Here is a 19712-nt window from a genome sequence, read left to right as displayed (position 1 = left end):
CCCCCCCCACCCACCCGGCAAACTCAATTATCCTGCGAACACCCCCCCCCCTTCCTGGAAAAATTTTCTGGATCCGCGCATGGACATTCACACCTTACCTGATCAAACTGTCTTATAAGTTGCCACCTTGTTAGTTTTCATGCAAGAGGCAAAAAAAAAAAAAAAATCTCCTGTATTTTAAAATTCTATAAGGTAGTTAATATGAAAACAATTATTCTTCATCATTTAAGTTTGTTCTTTTAAAAGATTTTAATGTGTAATTTTTTTCGTAACATTTGTCTGATAATTGGATGTACGTGTGCCAAGTTACATATCAAACGATTTATTTTTTTGTTCCAAAGCTGGTTGCGGAGGGGGTGAGGCAGTAACGTCCACATTTGTCATAGGAACTATGATGCACGTCGTCGGCGGTGAATCCGCTTTTAAAGCATGTAAACATATGTACACCCCCTCTTAACTTTACCGATATATGATATGCAGTGTTTCTAAATTTATTAAATTTGTCGTCTTTTTTTACGAAGGAAATTATTCTTTTAATTTGAAACACAGGCGATGAAATTCATATGCGTCATCCGAAACACTTTTAGTACGCGTTACTAAAAATGATGTGTGACGTCAGCTTGTTTACATAAGATCGAGTCTACGCAGTTTCAGAGCAAACTGCAAAACTTTCATAACTGTTTGCTGTTGTAAGAATTACCAAACTTCTAGGACGTGTTCCCAGCTCAAGAAATCACTGTAAGTATGTTGTGCACATCGAAGTCGATGTTTTAATGTTATACCTATGAGCTTTGCGAGCGAGTGTACCATGACCTACCTTTAAATAATGGCAATAAATTGTTGAAACTGTAGAGTACAGTTTGTGTTTATTTTCAATATAACTTTTTCATAAATTTAAACGATATTGTTTCGATTGTAAAAGGGACATATAAACTATATAGATTATGCATCTCCGATTGAAAGGAAGCTGGTGCTGATTGTCTAATCAAATGCTGGAAAACTAGTCTAATTAAATTGTTTGCCATGTTAGTTATAGCAGGTCCAGTACAATCTCTTGATTTAGCTATATAGCTTGAATAAGCTATATAGCTTTATATAGCTATTCAGAGTAGCTTTATTTAGCTATATTGTCATACATTTTTCTTAAATTCATATTTATTTCAGCATGTATAAAAAATCGCACTCTAGTGCAGTGATAGTTTTTAACTTTGAACTGTTCTGTAAACAATGCATGTAAAGATTACTCATCAAATTGTGTCTCCTTAGGAGACTTTACACTCTAAGTTCTAAAAGTTTTAGGGCAATTGTGGTGGACAGTTATTAAAACAATGGAAATGGGGTTTTTTTTGCTTGATATTGTTTAAAAGCTGCAACTTTAAAACTATCTTTAAATAGAATTACTTTACTAATGGTCAATAATGTAAATATGAGTAGATAGTTAATTGCGATTTTTTGTTTATTTCTTATAATTAACATTTTGGTGAATAACTGCATTTTCAAGCTATTCTGAATAGCTAAAAAAAGCTATATAGCTTTTTCAAGCTATATAGCTAAATATAGAGATTGTACTGGACCTGTATAGTTTGTCTCACATTATTGCTTCCATCACTTTTTGATGATTTTTAATAAAAATACACAAACCTGTGAAAGAAATACGGTTGAAAACGATAAAAAGGAAAATATCCAAGATATCTTCATTGACACATTTTGATTTTTCACTCATTACAGTTCTAAAGTAAAACAAATTTCTTACGGATTTTTGTAATGGGAAATGTTTACTTCTTTTTGCCATTCAGAACTCACTCAGAAAACCTCACAGTTTTTCAACGTTATTATCTGGGCTATTTCATAGCTTATGCAATGCAAAATCCCTGGACTTTCTATTTTGGTTTGAGTATTAAAGCCTCAAGCGATAGAGGGGTCATTTCAAAACAGATAATCTGGACATTTTTCATATTAGTGGATGAACTCAGTTTGAGCTAAAAGGTATTTGTGATTATCGAAATATTAAGCAAAAAGTGGTAGAAGCAAAAACTCAAGACACAGTTTAGTTGAGTAATAACAGCATTATGTGCATTTTGGTTTCCAATAACATTGATTTCTGTTGTATATATAGTTCTTAGATATGAAATCAAAGAGGGGGAGGTGGGGATAATTAGTTATTGAAGCTGCTTTTGTCAAAATGGAGTTATGGAGCATAGTGTAAATACTTTTATTATATACCCATCAATTTTCCCTTCTTGATACAAAGTGTGTGATGGGAATGGGTTTCTGATTCCGTATTACAACTCTCTGAAACTGGTGACGTAGTACACATTAAATACTCATTATTGTCTTTATTTTAGCGCATTTTAAAAGAGTTTGTATATTAAAATAGCTTTGTTGTATAATTAAACGTCTTATAGATAGTTTTTGTAATAAAAACATTGAAATTGACATATATTTATCATCGTAACAGTAACTTATCCAAATAGCCGAATCACGTCTCAGCTATGTGTGGATCATCAGATCAAACTCGATGCTTTGTGTCTCGTTTGATCTCATAATATGCACTTGGCAACTCAACGTGATCCAACCCTTTGGATCAAGTTACTGTTATAATAATATTTATGATTTAATTCTGAAATAAAGATTCCTAATTGTTACATGTATACAGTGGCAGCAACTTTATTGTTGACAAAAGACACGCAAGATTCTGATACATGAACGATCACGCACGATACACGAACGATCACGCACGATACACGGACGATCACTAACTTACTGAATTTTTACGATAAACGAACCAAAACGATAAACCACGCAACCGAACGATTCTACACTAATAAACACGCAAAATCAAAATTAATTTTTAAGATTAGAATTAAGGAAACATATTGCTTTAATTTGTATTGTTTTTTGTTTGCGTTTTATTGAAAAGCGGCATGTACTTTAGTCATGCACTCAGTCTGTTTTATATTTTATGAGTAAACAATTTTACACATTCATACACAAATATATAGGATTCACACACAAATTAATTTTTTTGTCTCCATAACAAATATTAACTTCTGTCATAAGTAAAAGAAAATTAAGTGTAAAAGAAATGAAGATAATACATAAACTATACTAAATGATTTCCAAACAAGTTGACTGTTTATGTAATCCAATTTCCTTGCGTACAATTTAATTATTCGGAATACTGGTAAATTTGTTACCTTGTTTCATAGAATTTCGATTTTTCACGTCCAATATTTTCATAATTTACTAACAGTATATAATTGATTTATTTCTATATATTCTAAATTTTAAAGCATCTAAATAAATCTTATTTCAAATGTTTATACAATGTGTCAGATAGGAATGGGCATTTAAAAGAAAAATGTTGAGAATATTTGTTTAGTTTAAAACGGGGAATGTGTAAGCTTGAGCGCTTTCATTCAACGAGTCGCTCTTGCTAATATGTTTAAAACTAGAGACGAGCTCGTTGCAAGCAACGATTAGGTCTTCCGTCGTAGCTGCGTCATACTTGTGACGTAATTTAAAAATTGATACCTGACCATGGTGCAATATTAGATGTATAAACACTGTGTAAAAGAAACAAAGTACATGTATATAAGCAAATACAGATCTTTAAAAGTTGTCTGAAGTTTGATTCGCCGCATGTTGTTTTTTTGCATGTGCATTTTATTTTGAGAAACTTATCGAATCATCATAATTGACTCAATATACACAGAATATGGACGACGATTATAATCACACAGTGGGTATGCCCGGTATGAACGTAAAAAGACCAAACATATTACTCGCATTTTTTATCGAAAGCAAGGGCCAATGAATCTTTTAGAATGTATGCGGAGATCCTGGAAATTTTACAGGGGGTTCTGAAGAATAATTTTGTTTTTTGAGGGGGGGGGGGGGAGGAGGGGGCATGCGCAGATAAGAAAAATTTTCCTGGGGTGGGGGTTGAGTGTCTGACGGTTATTTGAGTTTGCCTGGGGATGTCCGAGGCATATTTTTGTAATTTTATATTGTACATGTAATGGAAAGAAATTTTGCGGGGGTTGGGGTGGGGTCTGGAACCCTCACCCTACTCTTCTAGATTCGCGCATGGGGAAGGCCGATGCCGGTAATTTAACGGTAATTTTAACCATTTTTATTTAATTAATCATTTTCAAAATTATCGGAATTCCAGTATTACCTTTAAACGCAGTTAAAACTTAAAATACGAACCATTTAGTCTTGGTGAGTATTCGGCCAACATGCGTCCGCGTACGAAAGAAATGGCAATATTCAAGAAATTTGGATGGACGATCTGGGTCCTAGGTCGTCCATCCGATTCTTTTTCAGACTAAGAGCTACAGAACTGCACTTAGAGAATGTCAAACTGATTATGTCAATTTATTTTGTCTCAAAGAATCAGTTTTTTTAATAAAGTTTTATCTTAAAAAAAAAGAAATCGGGCACAATTTTCAATGTTAGCATTTTACAATTTAAAGGTCTAATCAAATTTTGAATGAAGTTTCAAGATACTACTCTTCGTTGTTTTATACGAAATATTGCGTGGAAAAAAGATTTACATCGCATATATATTATAGAACTAATTTCTTCTCTTTTTTATTTACATCAAAATAAATCCAAGAAAAAATCTAAATATTTTTTTTTCCTTTATATGTGTTAATGAAAACGTTGATCAGCAAGGGCCGGTTCTATGTCGTGCAAGCACCTACTTAATAGATTGTTACACGGATCTACCACGATGACAAATATCGAAAAGGCAATATTGTGGGTGAAGGATGAAAGTGTAGTTTGTTTTTTAGGTTTATTTTTGATAATTATATTTATCTGGATCAATTTGGTCTGTTGGTTTGTTTTGTTTATTGAAAAGGGGAATAAAGAAAATGAGTAATTTCCGATATGAAGTCAAGCATATATTTTCATATTATCATTGACTTAAAACATGTTGGAAAAAAGAAATATTGCATCAAGCAGTTAGTTATTATGCGCAGATCATGCATTCCTCTATGGTTTTCACAATTGCATGTATCAGTTACTACACGTATTTGCTTACGGAGAAATAAATTTCCAAAGAGATGATATAGTTATCAGTTAAGTTCCAGATTGTCTTCTGCACATGCAAGCACGTGTGTAATCCTGATTTAAAAATAGGTATAATGTCCGGGGAGGGGGGGGGGGGGTCATCGCAACAAAATTGTGTATAAGCGTACTAGAGTGTACATTGTTAATTAATAATTGATGTTGAATTGTTATTAACAAACAAAATCATAAATTTATAATAACAAACACTAAAATGCCAGGGAGTTCTGCTGGACGCGATTTCATTTTTCTTCAATTAATAGGGTGTAGGGATGCCCGCCTACTTAATACATATGCTCACGCGTCAACAGATTAAAAATGACTGTATTTTGGATTTATAAATCGTTCTAAAACATTCGATCTGATATATCGTTGTTAACAATTCAAAACTTTGAACGATTAAATTTGTTTTTATACCTAGTACCCCGACCTTCACGGAAAAATCCATTCAGATCAATGGAAATTTCATTTACAAGACTCCGCACCAGAATCAGAATGTCTCATTCATTAATTTTTTCGTAGTTATAGTGGACGAGTCCAAAATAGGAATTTTGAGACACATCATACAATGTGAACATATGCCATGAATGCAGTTTACTTTGCGTCTATTTTCTTATTTTGAGAGTCCTTTTTATCATGTTTATCATGGCTTGAAAATGACGGAAGGCCCTTGAATGTTGTTATCTTTATGCAGGCACGTAGCATCCTTTTTGAAAGTGTGGGGGGGGGGGGGGAGCCAGACTCATCCAAAAAATTTTGACAAGCAAAAAAAAAAAAAAGACTCCCAAAATCTTCAAAATCCTAATCCGGGGGGGGGGGGGGGGGGGTCTGGCGTAGTATGTATATAACTTCAATTTCAATCCTAATTTCCTTATTTTTATATAAATTTTTTACATCCTTGATAATTCAATTTTTTATAAGTAAATTTTAAAAAAATTAGTTGCTGTGAGAAAAAGTGGGGGGGGGGGGGGGGCACCCACAAGCTTGAATTAATAATTGCCTGAGGATGCATCTTTAATGTGTCAACATTTATATTCATAATTGATGAAAACGTTATGTGGGATGTAATAAGCACAATGAGCAAGAGTGTTCAATTAAAAGGGCATTTCACATTGCACGTGTGTAATCCTGATTTAAAAATAGATTGCCATATTTAAAAGGTCAAAAAAAAAAGAGGGAGGTGTCATCGCAACAAGATGATACACATTGTCTAAGTAGTACAATGTAAGTAATAGTTGGTGTTGGATTATCATCATTAACAAAGAATCATCAGTTTGGATTAATTAAAACAAATATAAATTCATATAATTGGAATATTTACTGGAGGGGCTACGTACAAGTAATTCGCCGAAGTGGGGTACGTGTGACCCGATTTTCGATCAATTGGGCGATTTCATTCATCTGGAAAAGGGTTTCACTCGCGTGTACAAATGTAAATATACATCTAACAATTGCTAGTCAATTAAGTGTGTATGTTAATTCGATAGATTTCTTCTAAAACATTCAATCCAAAGTATAATATATGTAGTTATTAGTTGACACCCTCCCGATGGATCTATCTGAGATCTCAGCTGTTGCGTGAATGGTAAAGAAAGACTTCGCGCCATAATACGTCTCATTCATAATTTTGGCTCGCCGATGGGTCTTACCCACTCTATTTTCTTAACTGGTCATATAATAAATAGAGATATCATGGATCTTTCACTTTTGTCGGAGCATGTAATAAATGGAACCAAAAAATAAAGTAATTCTAATTGAATTAAATTGAAGTTAAAATGTAAATACCCCCTCCCACCTACGGATTAGGATTTTCAAAATTCCCCATTTTTTAAATTCCTTGTCAAGATTTTTTTTTGATGAAGCTGCCCACCTAACCCCCCCCCCCCCCCCCCACACACACACACTTTCAAATAATGATGCTACATGTACGTGTTTGAATATCCTTTCCTATATGGTTAGAAACAACAAAATGTCTTTGATTTTGCATCTAATATATAACAAATTCAATTTTCAATTTGGCTGTTTGAGATTATTCGATACATGTACATTCCTAAAATGATTTAAAATAATGAAATGATTTAATTTCCAGTGATATACAGGTACATGCACTCGATCGAAGAAAAAGATTGAAATTGCTTCTAAACTCTGCACGTTCAGTTTAATAATTTATGATCCGCAGCGAAAATTAAATTTCATTTCTTATAAGATAGCCTAATTGATACATGCATGCTTCCATTGAATAAATTTGGGTAGTCAGGCAAGCTTTTTGGAAAGCTATTGCTTGTATAATATTAAGGTCAAACGCGACCTTCATGTATCTTCCATTTTTCCTATCTCCACAATGTGAATTAAGATTTCCACTTTGTTATTTCATAATTAAATTTTTATGTAATATGATTTTTTTGGTTTGAATATTAAGTGTTCAAATTAAAATATATAGTATGACTTTACTTATAAGCATTCAAATGCATTTTGCGTGCTATTTTAAGGGAAGTTCGAAATACTTGCTCCAAAACGAGCCTGGTAATGTACTCTAAATTTTTTGGAATTAACAGGTTTAAATGTTAATAAATAAGGAATGAAATATCAAGGAAAATTATATAAAATTGAGGAACGTCTCGTCTGTCCTTAATTAAAATAATATAAATAGACATCATAAATCCCATATCAAACGACATATAACCACTTGAATCTGCGCGTCTTTTAATGAAATTATGAACAGCGGCAATTCTAAGTTAATGTTAGCTGCAAGTCTGTATAGCCCTTGTATGAAAAATTTCGGATGGTACGCGATTTTTCCAGAAGGAGAGCTACATATATGCAGCTAAGGTAACTAATAATGCTTCCGATGAAATACTTTGTTTAGTAATGCAAGGGTTTAAGAGAGCAATACTTATTTGTTTAAAAAATAACACCCTAATACTTCGCATTTTATTCGCTGTTTGTAGAACAAGCAGAACCAGTATCAGTTCGATCCCTATCGTATGTACATTGTTCGAATTTAATAGCCCTTGCATTGGATTGCTTTGCATGTACAAAATATCTTTTAAAAATTCAACACTGAAAGTGTTTATCTATATGGCTATTAATCTATATGTACATGTACACATAGCGTACACATGTGATTCAAAATACCCCAAACGGAAAAATTCACTTATTGAGTCTACATTTTATAGAATTTGCAAAAAATACATTGCGGGTCTGAATGTTTGTTAATGTGTCAATCTATCAATATACAGTTTGTTAATTATTTTCGATTGCTAAGGCTACATCGTTTTTGATGAACATTGAACAACATTTTTTCCATGCCATTATTTCCACGGAAGATAGCGAGTACAATTATAAAGCACAATTTATTTAATTATCTCTTTAATATTGTGTACTAGTATGTAATAAATTATTTATAAATTGCTGCCGAAGGTTGTTTGGTATTTTCGTTTGTAGATGCATTGCAAGTAAAAAACGTGAAACGCGGGGCAAGTCATAATTAATATCCCTAATAACCGTCACTTAAAAATAGCAGCTTTGGATTCAAATATTATCGTATACGAATATTAAGTTCACTTTTTAAAATCATCTCCACGATGATAATATTATATCCATCGGAAATCAGTATTTTGTTTTGCTTTAAAAGAAATGTTCTATCGGGAGCAATCCCGCGTTCGTTTAAATTGCCAGCGTACATTTGTCATGTCAGTAATACACATTGTGATTTATATGACGGCCGTGTATACGTACTGTAGAAAAGTTGAGTTTAATTTCCATGCATTCGAACCATTTAATTAACACATCTCCCAGTACTGAAACAATTCAAAATGTCTCTGTTACAGTAACACAGTGGGGCGTTAAACATGTGTACGTCCAGCTCTACAAGCATATGCACTGTCGTCAAGGCGACGGCCTGAATACAGCTAGCGACTCTTCTATCGATCGGTTACCTGAGTCTCGTAATGCATCTAAATATAGAAAGGGAAACAGTTATGAAACAAACAACAAAAATAAGGTCAAAGACGTTCATCTTTATGAAATGAATATGTACATATGAATAAAAACATTTGGGAATTTTATGTAGAATTATTTTTGCGCGCTGCATGTATCAGTTAGTGCATTACAAAAAGCCCTTTCATAACCTCCTAAACGTGCGCACCCCCACAAAAATGGACCGAACTGACAACAATTGTTTCTGCAAATACTGGCTATAAATTACGAAAACATTAAATTGAATACCACGGAAGGATTCAAAATTAATTTCTTTACAACTTTGCTTCAATTATGCATTAGAAATTTTTATTCCTTTACAAGTTATTGACAAGAAACTTTTGACGCATCTAACTCCTTAATTATAGGGGCCAGCCCCTTTTTCTGTATACCGAATGAAAGGTCTTGGTAAGACCAAGATCTTTAAAAATACATGTTATAACAAATTTTTATCAGGTAGGAAACTAACACGGAAAATACGCGAATGTTTTTGAATTTTTTTCTGGCCTTTGTTTCAACATCTATACCACCCCTTTTATTTGCATTTAAATAATAAATAAAATATATCTCGCACAAATTCAATGTATTAGCTTCCAAACCAGCCAATCTTTGAGACTCTACCAGCCATCGTTATAGCTAAACCCCCCTGGACAAAAGAAGTCGTTAAATTTTACTAAAAGGGGAATAACTCAAAACCGAATGGGGATTTTCCTCAACTAAAATATGCAACGACAACATCACGCGGCATGTTATCAGTCCTGAAAATTTCAAAACAATCGGTGAACAAACGAGCGAGATATTAAGGATCAAAGTTGGCGTCTAGAAGAAAAAAAAAATAATAAGAAATTTGAAAATTTTTCAGAATAATAGTAAGGTCTTCCGTTGGAAACGGAAGACCTTAATTATGTGTCAAGACACATGGATGCTTGATAAAGGCTGATTATAAAATTATGCAAAAGTAACTCGACCGAACGAAGGATCGAATGAGCTATGGAAATACTTACTAAATGTATTTAACGATGAAAGAGAGAATGACTGTTAACAACTGTCAATGTTCTTCTATAAAAAAAAAGTTAAGAATTCACATTGTTTTACAAAAATTACTTGTCGTTGTTTTAAGAATAAATCCTGGCATTCCGTAAAAAAGTAACAAAACGAAAAAAACGCAAGATCACGCACGGTAAATAACGCAAACCAATTTTCCTGATACACACACGATCCCACACATTACAGGAACGATCACTAACGTTACACGAACTATTTAACACGATTGGCTTGTCAACAATAACGTTGTTACCACTGTATGCCAGTCTATAACACATCATATAGATTGATGATCATCTCTTCCCAAGTCAAAGCTTTCTGATCTGCTCCGGTTCTCACAGTTCTTGAAAATATGCAATCATATCCATCTTATCTTTTTTGTGTCCGACTGATATTTTCATAGCGGTAATAAGGTCGAGAGTCTCCAAACTGTGTCAGTTTTTGCTTCTTACAGGGAAGGTGTATCTGGTTTATATCTTTAATGACCAAATTCCTTACACAAACCATTTTTAGGTGAAGGAGATTCAAGTTTGTTAAAATAAAGAAACACACCCTCATTCAAGGGGAGATAATTAATATTCATTCAAAAATTATGGGCATTTTTAGGTCACCTGGTCTCTCGGATGACCTATTGCAAATGGTCTTTCTGCATCACCGTGCGTAATGTGTCGTCTGTTAACAATTTAACATTTTTAACTTTTTTAAACTACAAGGTCAATTGTTACCATTTATAGAAGCATCTCTATGGTAACTGGAGTCTAAATTGTAAAATTCATGGCTTTGACCACCCTCAGGGCCTTATGGGGGGAATTATACAAAAAAGTCAAATTTTTAAAAAAATTTCCTCTCTACTCCCACAATGTGGGAAACAAAATAATTGCATTGTTATAATACTTGAAACCTTCTACGAAGTTGTGAAATTCATGGCCCCTGGGTCAGTGGTTCAGACCCTAGGTTGGGGCCAATATGGCCGTATAGTAAAAATGTATTAAATTTTAGGAAATCTTCTTCTCTACTCCCATACATATCATTCTGAGAAAAACTAAAATGCATGGATATGATGTCCACAAAGTCATCTATCTAAATTGTAAAATTATTCACCCCTGGGTTAGGGGGTAAGACCCTAGTGTAAGGTTAATATGGCCACATAGTGAAAATGTATTGATTTAATAAAATTTATAGTTCACTTCAACAGAATGTTCAAAATGAGCTTTTCTGATCACCTGTTGACTGTCGTCTATCTGTCTGTCTCTCCATCTATGTCTGTAAACTTTTAACATTTTTGACTTCTTCTCTAGAACCACTGGATCGAATTGAACCAAACTTGGTACAAAGGATTCTTATGGAAATGGAATTCTAAATTGTTAAAATATAGGGCGTGATCCTTTTTTAAAGGGAAATAAAAATGAAATAGTGAAAAAAGGGTTTGGGTCTTAAAAAAACTTCTCAAGAACCACTGCACCAGAAATGCCATTATTTACAACAAAGTTTAAGTATATAATTGAAGATTCTAAATCGTTAAAATCATAACCCCAAGACCAATATTGGTTCAAATTTTAACATAGAAATATATTAGGAAAAATGGTTAAAAATTTTCTTATTAAGAACTACAATGCAACAATTTATAATATTACTATACAAGCATTTTCAGATAGTGTAGATTCTAAATTGTTAAAATTGTGACCCTAGGACCAATACCGAGACCCCTAGAGGGGTTCACTTTAACATAGAAATATAAAGGGAAAGTGTTTTAAAATCATCTTCTCTAGAACTTCAATGCTACAATCTTTGAGATTACTATACAAGCATCCTCAGATAGTGTAAATTCTAAGTAATCAAAATCTGGACCCCTGGACCAATACTGGGGCCCCAAAAGGGGTTGAAATTTACATAGAAATATACAGTACAGGACTGGCAGACCCAACCTAGCACCACAGCAGACCCAACTAAACCTTGGGTTTACTGTCAGGTTTTACTTGGGGTTTAGTTGGAGTCTGCTTTAAATTAAAACTTTGCATTCACTCAGGGTTTACTTTGGGTCTACTCGGGGTTTACTTTGGGTTTATTTGGGATTTGCTTTTGTGGTCCACTTTATGCACTGAAGTGTGAAGCAGACCCGTCTTTTATCTTGCCACTTTACCGTTTGCATATTCCAAATACATATGTAGCATCTGCTTTCAGGAGTCTACTTCTGTTCACTCTGGGTCTACTCTGTGTCAGAGATGGGGTCAATTACATTGGAAAGTAATTAATAAAATTACAATTACTTGCTTAAAACCTTCAATTAAACTACCATTACCATTACAAGGATTTTCAAATATAATTAATTAAATTACAATTACTTTGCAAATGTAATTAGTTAAATTACACATTACATTTGAGAAAAATACATTTATTGAATTTAAGCAGATATTATTGACCTGTACAAATTTTGTCATGAAAATTTACTAATGATTTAGCTACAACACCTACATGATTACAGTTTCATTTAATGATTATTTATTGTTCAGTATCCATGTCCCTTATTCACACCGATTTCTTTTTATTTCACATATACTGCAGACATACAATGCATAATTATGATGTTTCAAATATAAAAATTCGGAAGTGTTTATTTTATTTTAGAGATTTTGGGAAGAGAGAGAGAGAGAGAGAAAGAGAGAGAGAGAGAGAGAGAGAGAGAGAGAGAATGTCAAGTAAAATGTCAAGTAAAATGTCAAGTAAAAATTGGATTCCAAATGTTCCAGTGAGTATTAAAAATATCAAACCTACACCTATTATGTTTAAAAGTCTTTTCTGGGATACAAAAAGTAAACATTTATCTCCCCTAATTTTTTTATAATTTGGAAATACAGGCTAGATAAATCTTAGGTACATGTAATTGTTATCAAAACGCATTTCACACCTATTGGTCATTAAGGGAACCCAAGATTTGGCAACAAAAACTTTAAAAACTCTTCTGAAGCCATAGCTCTATATAGGCAAAGTGGCATTTAAAAAGCATGATTTAAAAGTTTATACAATTCAAATAACATTAATTTTATTTGTAAAATAAACAGATTTTTTTTTTATTCAAACTTAATACATGTACTTGGAAAAATTAATTATTCCAATAAAATAAAAAAAATTTAAGGTAAAAGAGATTGAGCATAACATCAAAAGTATTTGGTCCCAAAGAAACTCCCAAAGATAAATTATATTAGAAATATTGATATTTGGCATAAATTTAGGAACCTCATGATATGTTAAAAAGTTTATATAAGAAAAAGTACAAGTATATTAAGTCAAATGCATTTAAGTACTCTTCCTAATTTGATCTTCTATTTGTATTGTTTTATACTTTTGTACTATTGGAAGTATGGGGAACAAAGGATAGTGGACAGCTTTCTTATTTATATACACAATCATCAGAGTGTAATTGAAAAGTAATTTGGAATTACAAGCCTTTTTTTAAGTAATTAATTAAATTACCATTACATGTAATTGAAAAATAGATCAATTACACATTAAATTCAATTATTTCAAAATTTGTAATCAATTACACTCAATTATTGTACAAATTACCATTACCCCATCCCTGCTCTGTGTTTACTTTGGGTTTACTCTGGGTCTGCTCGTGTAAACATGGAGTAAACCTTGAGCAGACCCTGAAAGAGGTCTACTATCTGATAGGTGGCTGAGTCTGGTCAGTACTGTATAGGGAAAATGTTTAAAAATCTTATTCTCAAGAACTACAATGCTACAATCTGTTAGTTATTATTGATTCAATTTTTAATGAATTTGAATAGATGATGCAACTTGTGTTCTGATGCACTCCACAAGCATGGATGCTGAATCAGAGCCATGGTTCAAAAACCATTTGGCTAGAAAAGCTTAATTGAACTTTGTGTTGAAGCATCCTCAGATACACTACGCAGCTAAGGTCAATGCGGTTTGCCAATTTACAGTGAGTCCTTGTGGTGTGAAATTGATTGTGGTTTATCATAGATAACTCCAGTAAAACTGTGCATCGTTCAGATGCCTACTCGTGCATCCACGCCGTCGTGGTTTTCTGAATTCAAATTCAAGTGAATACTGTTTGTCTTTAAGGTACCTCACTCTTTCAAGACTTATACTTGTTAAGTCACTATATCATGCAATTTAAATGAATATATTAATAAATTACAAACATATTTCTGAATTATGAAGTTAAATTAAAGTCGGGAACAAGATTTTCAAATGTATGAACAAACAATGGAACCCGAAAGTGAAAGTATATATAGCAATGCACATGCACATATAATGCACACTTGATTTAAATAGCTTAACTGGGCCATGTGCATGGGTGTCAACATTTTGTAATGTATATGAAGAACACTTAAATGTGATGTGTACAGGGTGTAGGTAAAATAAGAATAAATATGATAAAAGATTTGCAATTTTTAACAGAAAATCTGATGTTCAGCGACAATCGGAGGTTTTTACAGAAATAATACAGTATAAAATAAACCCATTTGACATTGCAATTTAATGGATTAAAACCAAACAAAAGACAACTTATAAGTGACTTCTTTTATATTACTTAAAATCATATGTTAAGTTTCCAATCATAACATTTATAATTGTCCACCATATTGGTTTTGTGCTACACCCAACAACACATGCACCTGACTCGGTGTAGAAAATTGTACACTAGGCGTACACCAAAATACTACACCACTGCCCTTGATTTACAAAAGTGTACACTGTGTACACCATTTTGAAAAATCAAGTGCATCCATATTTATTGCATTCATTTTAGTTTGACTCACTTTAATTATTTTATTTGTGGACTTAAGGGAAGGAAAATTTTAATCAAGTTGCTTCTTTATAGCTACACAATTTCAGGCAATATTATATTGAGGGGAAATCTTTACAAAGGAAATATGTGAAAATTATCTGCTATAGTGTTGATACTTAATTTATCAAACTGATTCCATAAAATTATGGGACGCCAAAGTTTCAAACTTTGGTATAATAAATAATATGGAAACTTGACATTTTGTCAACAACTCCAATGCTAGAATATTGTGATGCTTACACCTAATTGATCTGTTTATCAACCTAAGGCAAATCAAATGTTGTCCTGTGCCTAATCAACAACTAATGTTTAATGATTATTAAAACAAATTCCTTCAGATAATTATTGATATGATTACATTTTTAATTATATATAAAACATATAATCCAATAATTAACTGAACTGATGTTGATCAGTAATATAAATCAAATTGGTCTTTTTAATTACATGTATGCCTAAAAAGTTTTATTCCAAAAAAACAATAATTTGATCTACAAAATCAAATGATCTTGAATATTTATATATTAGCTGCTTAAGATGGAATAACACACCTGGAAAAAGTCATTGAAATTAACAGTGAATTGTTTGATTATGAAAGATATAATGATAATTAAACTAATCATGTCAAATAAGGGAAAACTTTGCAGTTTGGGAATAAAAAATGAATATCTAAAAATTTCAATTCAGTAAGTAACAACAAAAGCCACTGCAGGATTCAAACTCGGGATGTACGCATTACAAGTCTGACACTTTATCCACTCTGCTATGGAGTAAGTTACATGTTGCTGTCGATAAAATCCTTTAAATAAAACAAAATGTCGTTTCAATCAGAAGTCAGCCATTTTGTGATGATGTCTTATTTCACTTTTAAAAAATACACCAGGGACCAATAGAACAGACTGTAAAGAATAAAAAATGCTGCGAAAATTGAAAAAAAATTGTTAGGAAAAAAAATTATCTGTTTTGATTTTTCCCCACATTATAACAAGTTATCAACTAATAAAATTTTAAAACAAGTAATTAACTAAGAAAATTTAAGTCAACGATTGTCGTGACAGAGTAATTATCAAGTTCTTGAAAACTTGTTGACATCCCTATTAAAAAGATTAAGAACTGAAATGCTACAAGTTAGAATATTATTATGTATGAAAGCATCATAATTCTTTTTGACACAACAACTAATGAAACAACACTGATTGAAATATTTGTATTGACTTGATAAAGCTGCTTTGATTAGAGTTCGCTGCTTTGATTAGAGTTCGCTGCTTTGATTAGAGGTACAACTATTGTACTCAGGTGAACAATATGGCCAAAGGGCTTCTTGCTGAAAAGATGATAATAGTGTATAATTAAGAACTTAAGTTTATACACACGTTTAAGATACTATATATCTATTTGAATGAGAATTAAACAATCTTTGAATTTTAGGGCTTTAATATTGAAATAAACTTTTGTTGTTTTTTTTTGTGTTTTGTTTTGTTGTTGTTGTTGGTTTTTTGTTTGTTTTTTTTTTTTTTTGGGGGGGGGGGGGGCAAGCCCAGCCTTGTGCTTTGATTTCTTTTGAACTTGTATATTAAAAAAAACTTGTGATTTATTGATGGACATGCATTTGGAATTAGAAGGGATTGAAGTTTGTTCATTTTAAAACGCCATTGTTTTAAATTGAAAAGAATTTTAGAAAAAAAAAAAAGAAAATGTTCTAATGTATATGTATGAAAGAATTCTCATGGTCTAACTTAACAATATGTTTTCTTTTATTTTGATTTAATTTGGTAAGAGTACATTGAGAAAAAATAACGCTAAGTCTTTAAATCACTTTTAGCCTGTAAATGGCATTGGGGAACATATGCTGCTTCAGAATAAAGAACCTTGCATTTAATCACAAAGGTTTTTTTTTGTCATTTTGTAGATGCCAAGACGTAAAACACTTGAAGGCAGGAAGCAGAGGGAGAAACAAAAAATGAGAATGAGGCAGAAGAGACAGCAGTCTCAGGGCCCAGACACTCCTCCCAATGAGCTGGTTTTAGAGTCCAGTGTTCCTGTTGGACCAGTGGATGGAGCAATCTCAGCTCCCCCGAGTAATTTTCTCGGGCAGGTTCCAATGGGGTTTCCTCAAAGGAAAAAACCCCTGGCAAGAGTGCAGGCCTCTCTTCGCGAGAGAATGCACTCACCTGCCCCGAGGTTGCCATCTCCTCGGGGAAGTCGTCTGTTTGTCCGTGAACAGGACAAGGCACCGTCCCCTGACTCCCCAGCGTGGGTTTGTGCTCCACCGAGGGCACCTGGACCGGACACCGTGCACGTGTCCGATTCAGCAGGTCAGGCGCAGCTGGATACCTCCAGGAAGGAGGAGATCAGCAGTATACTAAAAGATGAGGAAACTTTAACGACAAACAAAACGGATACTGAACGAAAAACAAAACGTATTCTGAACGAACACAAGATACTAGAAACTATATATGAGAACCAGAACAATGATATTTCAGAGGAAATATATAATAACAAACACAATGAGATAGCAAAGAATATGTATACTGATCAGGACATTGAGATAACAAATAATATGATAGAGAACCAATGCATAAACGTTTCAGAGAATATGTATGATAGCCATGATCAGAGATCAAAGAATCTGTATGAGAATGAAGAGAATATGAATGGGAAACAAGTGAATGCCATATATGTTAATCTGTATCAGAATCAACAGACGAGTACAATGAAGGATATAAATGATAAAACAGAAAACGAGAATTGTCTCAAAAGAAATAAAAATGATGGAAGAGGGATAAAGAGGCAAAGGAATTTTATTTCACCACAAAGGAGTTACTTGGAAGGAAAGCCCAATGACGATGAATTTGCTTGTGGGAAAAAATTGAAAGTGTCCTCTAAATTTCCAAGTAATGAACACTTTCGTTTTGTTTCCAATAAAGTTATTCAAGGTTCATTCCATCAGGTAGACGTAATGTTTGGAGAAAATGCAGGTACTCAGTGTGTTGCAAATTGTCTGGCAAGTATTTCTTATCACAAAATGAAAAACGTAATGTATTGGACATCAGAAGACTTGGACAAAATACTTATAACAGGCAATGAACTGTACACTTTTCTGCAAAGAAGTTCATCAATAAGTAATAGATACTTGTTGGTAGAGGAACTACCACAACTCTTTGAATGTTTCGGTATGACATATGTTTTCAAAGCAGATGAGCCTCTGATCAGTGTGATTTTGCCTAGTAAGGAAGTGAATTATGCAGATTTTCATGCCTTGCCACTGAATGAAGCATTAGAAATATCTCTTGGAGAGACGGATGGTTGTTTTGTTTGTTATGGAGGAAACTCTTTTGTAATTGGCAAATTTGAACATGGTTTTTTTCTGTTTGATTCCCACTCAAGGTCTATTGATGGAATGGTAAATGAAAATGGGAAAAGCACAAGAATTCTTTTAGCTGATCTGGGGCAGGTCTATATGCATCTTCATTCCTTAGCTTTTTCAATGGGATACTCACAGAACGTGCTTTGTAATTTAACTGGGGTGTATTGCAAAACTACTGATTTGACGAACACACAGAGAGAATTTGAATCGTTTGGTTTGACTGTTGGTGGAGAAAAAAAATCAGAAGGGAACAATGAAGAGTTTCAGAATGATGATTTCATAATTTTATCCCATGAAATCGAACGCTTTACGTTTTTGCCTCTAAATGAAGATGTCAAAAGGAATCTGTGTAAAGACCTGAATGTTCCTTTAATACGCATTGAAAATGTGAATATCGCTCAAGATATAGAAAAAGAATTAACTTCACCCGAAACAGAAAAAAAAATTATTGGAGATGGGAATTGCTTCTTTAGAGCAGTATCTTTCAGTGTGTCAAACTCAGATGATTTCCATAGTACCATTCGGAGTGCTCTTTGCGCACACATGATGGCAAATCAAGAGTTATTTAAAACATTTTTACGTAATGGAGAGGAGTCTATTGAGAATCATCTTTCTGCTTCTTCTATGACCCAAGAAGGAACATGGGCAACTGAGGTAGAGATTTTGGCAATGGCACACTTCTTAAGAGTTGATATCTTTACGTATTCTGGAGGTAGATGGGTGAAGTTTTCGGGGGACATGGTTACCAAGTGTCTGAACAAGAGACGTGGAGCAATTTATTTACATCATTTACATCAAAACCATTACAATGTCGTGGTTTCTATGCATGTCAACAAGGATAGTAATGAAACAGGACTTGTGCATGGAAAAATAGGAGAACAAGTTATACAAAAGAGGAATATTAAAAGATCTTCATCAAGATTGACCTCTTATGAAAAGCAAAAAGACATAAAGAGAGAAAAATATAATCACAACACAGAATTTCGAAGCAAGAAATTAGCTGCAGCAGCCCTCAAGTATAGAGAACACAAGAGTTACCAATCATCTGTGAAGGAAAAATACAGAGAAAAGTATAGGTCTGATAACAAAGTCAGAGAAAGAAGCAAGAAGTTGTATGACAAAGATAGATATGTTAAGAGAGAGATAAGCAAAAAGATAAGCAAAAAAAAGTACAAGTATAATGATGCCCATAGAGATGACCTTAAAGCAAAGAGCACAGAGAAATACAGGAGAAACACCTCGCATAGAGAAGATGTAAAAATGAGAAGTAAAGAGAAATATAGGACAGATCCTTTACACAAAGAGGAGATGAAGAAGAGAAGTATAACCAAATACCAATCAGATGATAAACACAGAGAAAATGTGAAGAATAGGAGTAAGCAGATCTACAAAAGTGATGAAGCTCACAGAAAGCGTGTGAATTCTGCA

The 19712-nt window shown here is 33.2% G+C and overlaps 2 protein-coding genes across 3 annotated transcripts in view; both read right to left on the bottom strand.

The window, feature by feature from the left end:
- LOC105340291 (uncharacterized) overlaps window positions 1-19712 on the bottom strand; it is a 754579-nt gene that overhangs the window by 253250 nt on the left and 481617 nt on the right. The gene's annotated exons all lie outside the window — the stretch shown is intronic.
- Window positions 1-19712, bottom strand: part of LOC105327281 (uncharacterized) — a 347963-nt gene that overhangs the window by 156563 nt on the left and 171688 nt on the right. The gene's annotated exons all lie outside the window — the stretch shown is intronic.

The sequence above is a fragment of the Magallana gigas genome, chromosome 8, assembly GCF_963853765.1.
Source record: "Magallana gigas chromosome 8, xbMagGiga1.1, whole genome shotgun sequence".
Lineage (NCBI taxonomy): Eukaryota > Metazoa > Mollusca > Bivalvia > Ostreida > Ostreidae > Magallana > Magallana gigas.
Note: the sequence above shows the minus strand (reverse complement) of the source record. Positions and strands in the feature narration are given on the sequence as shown.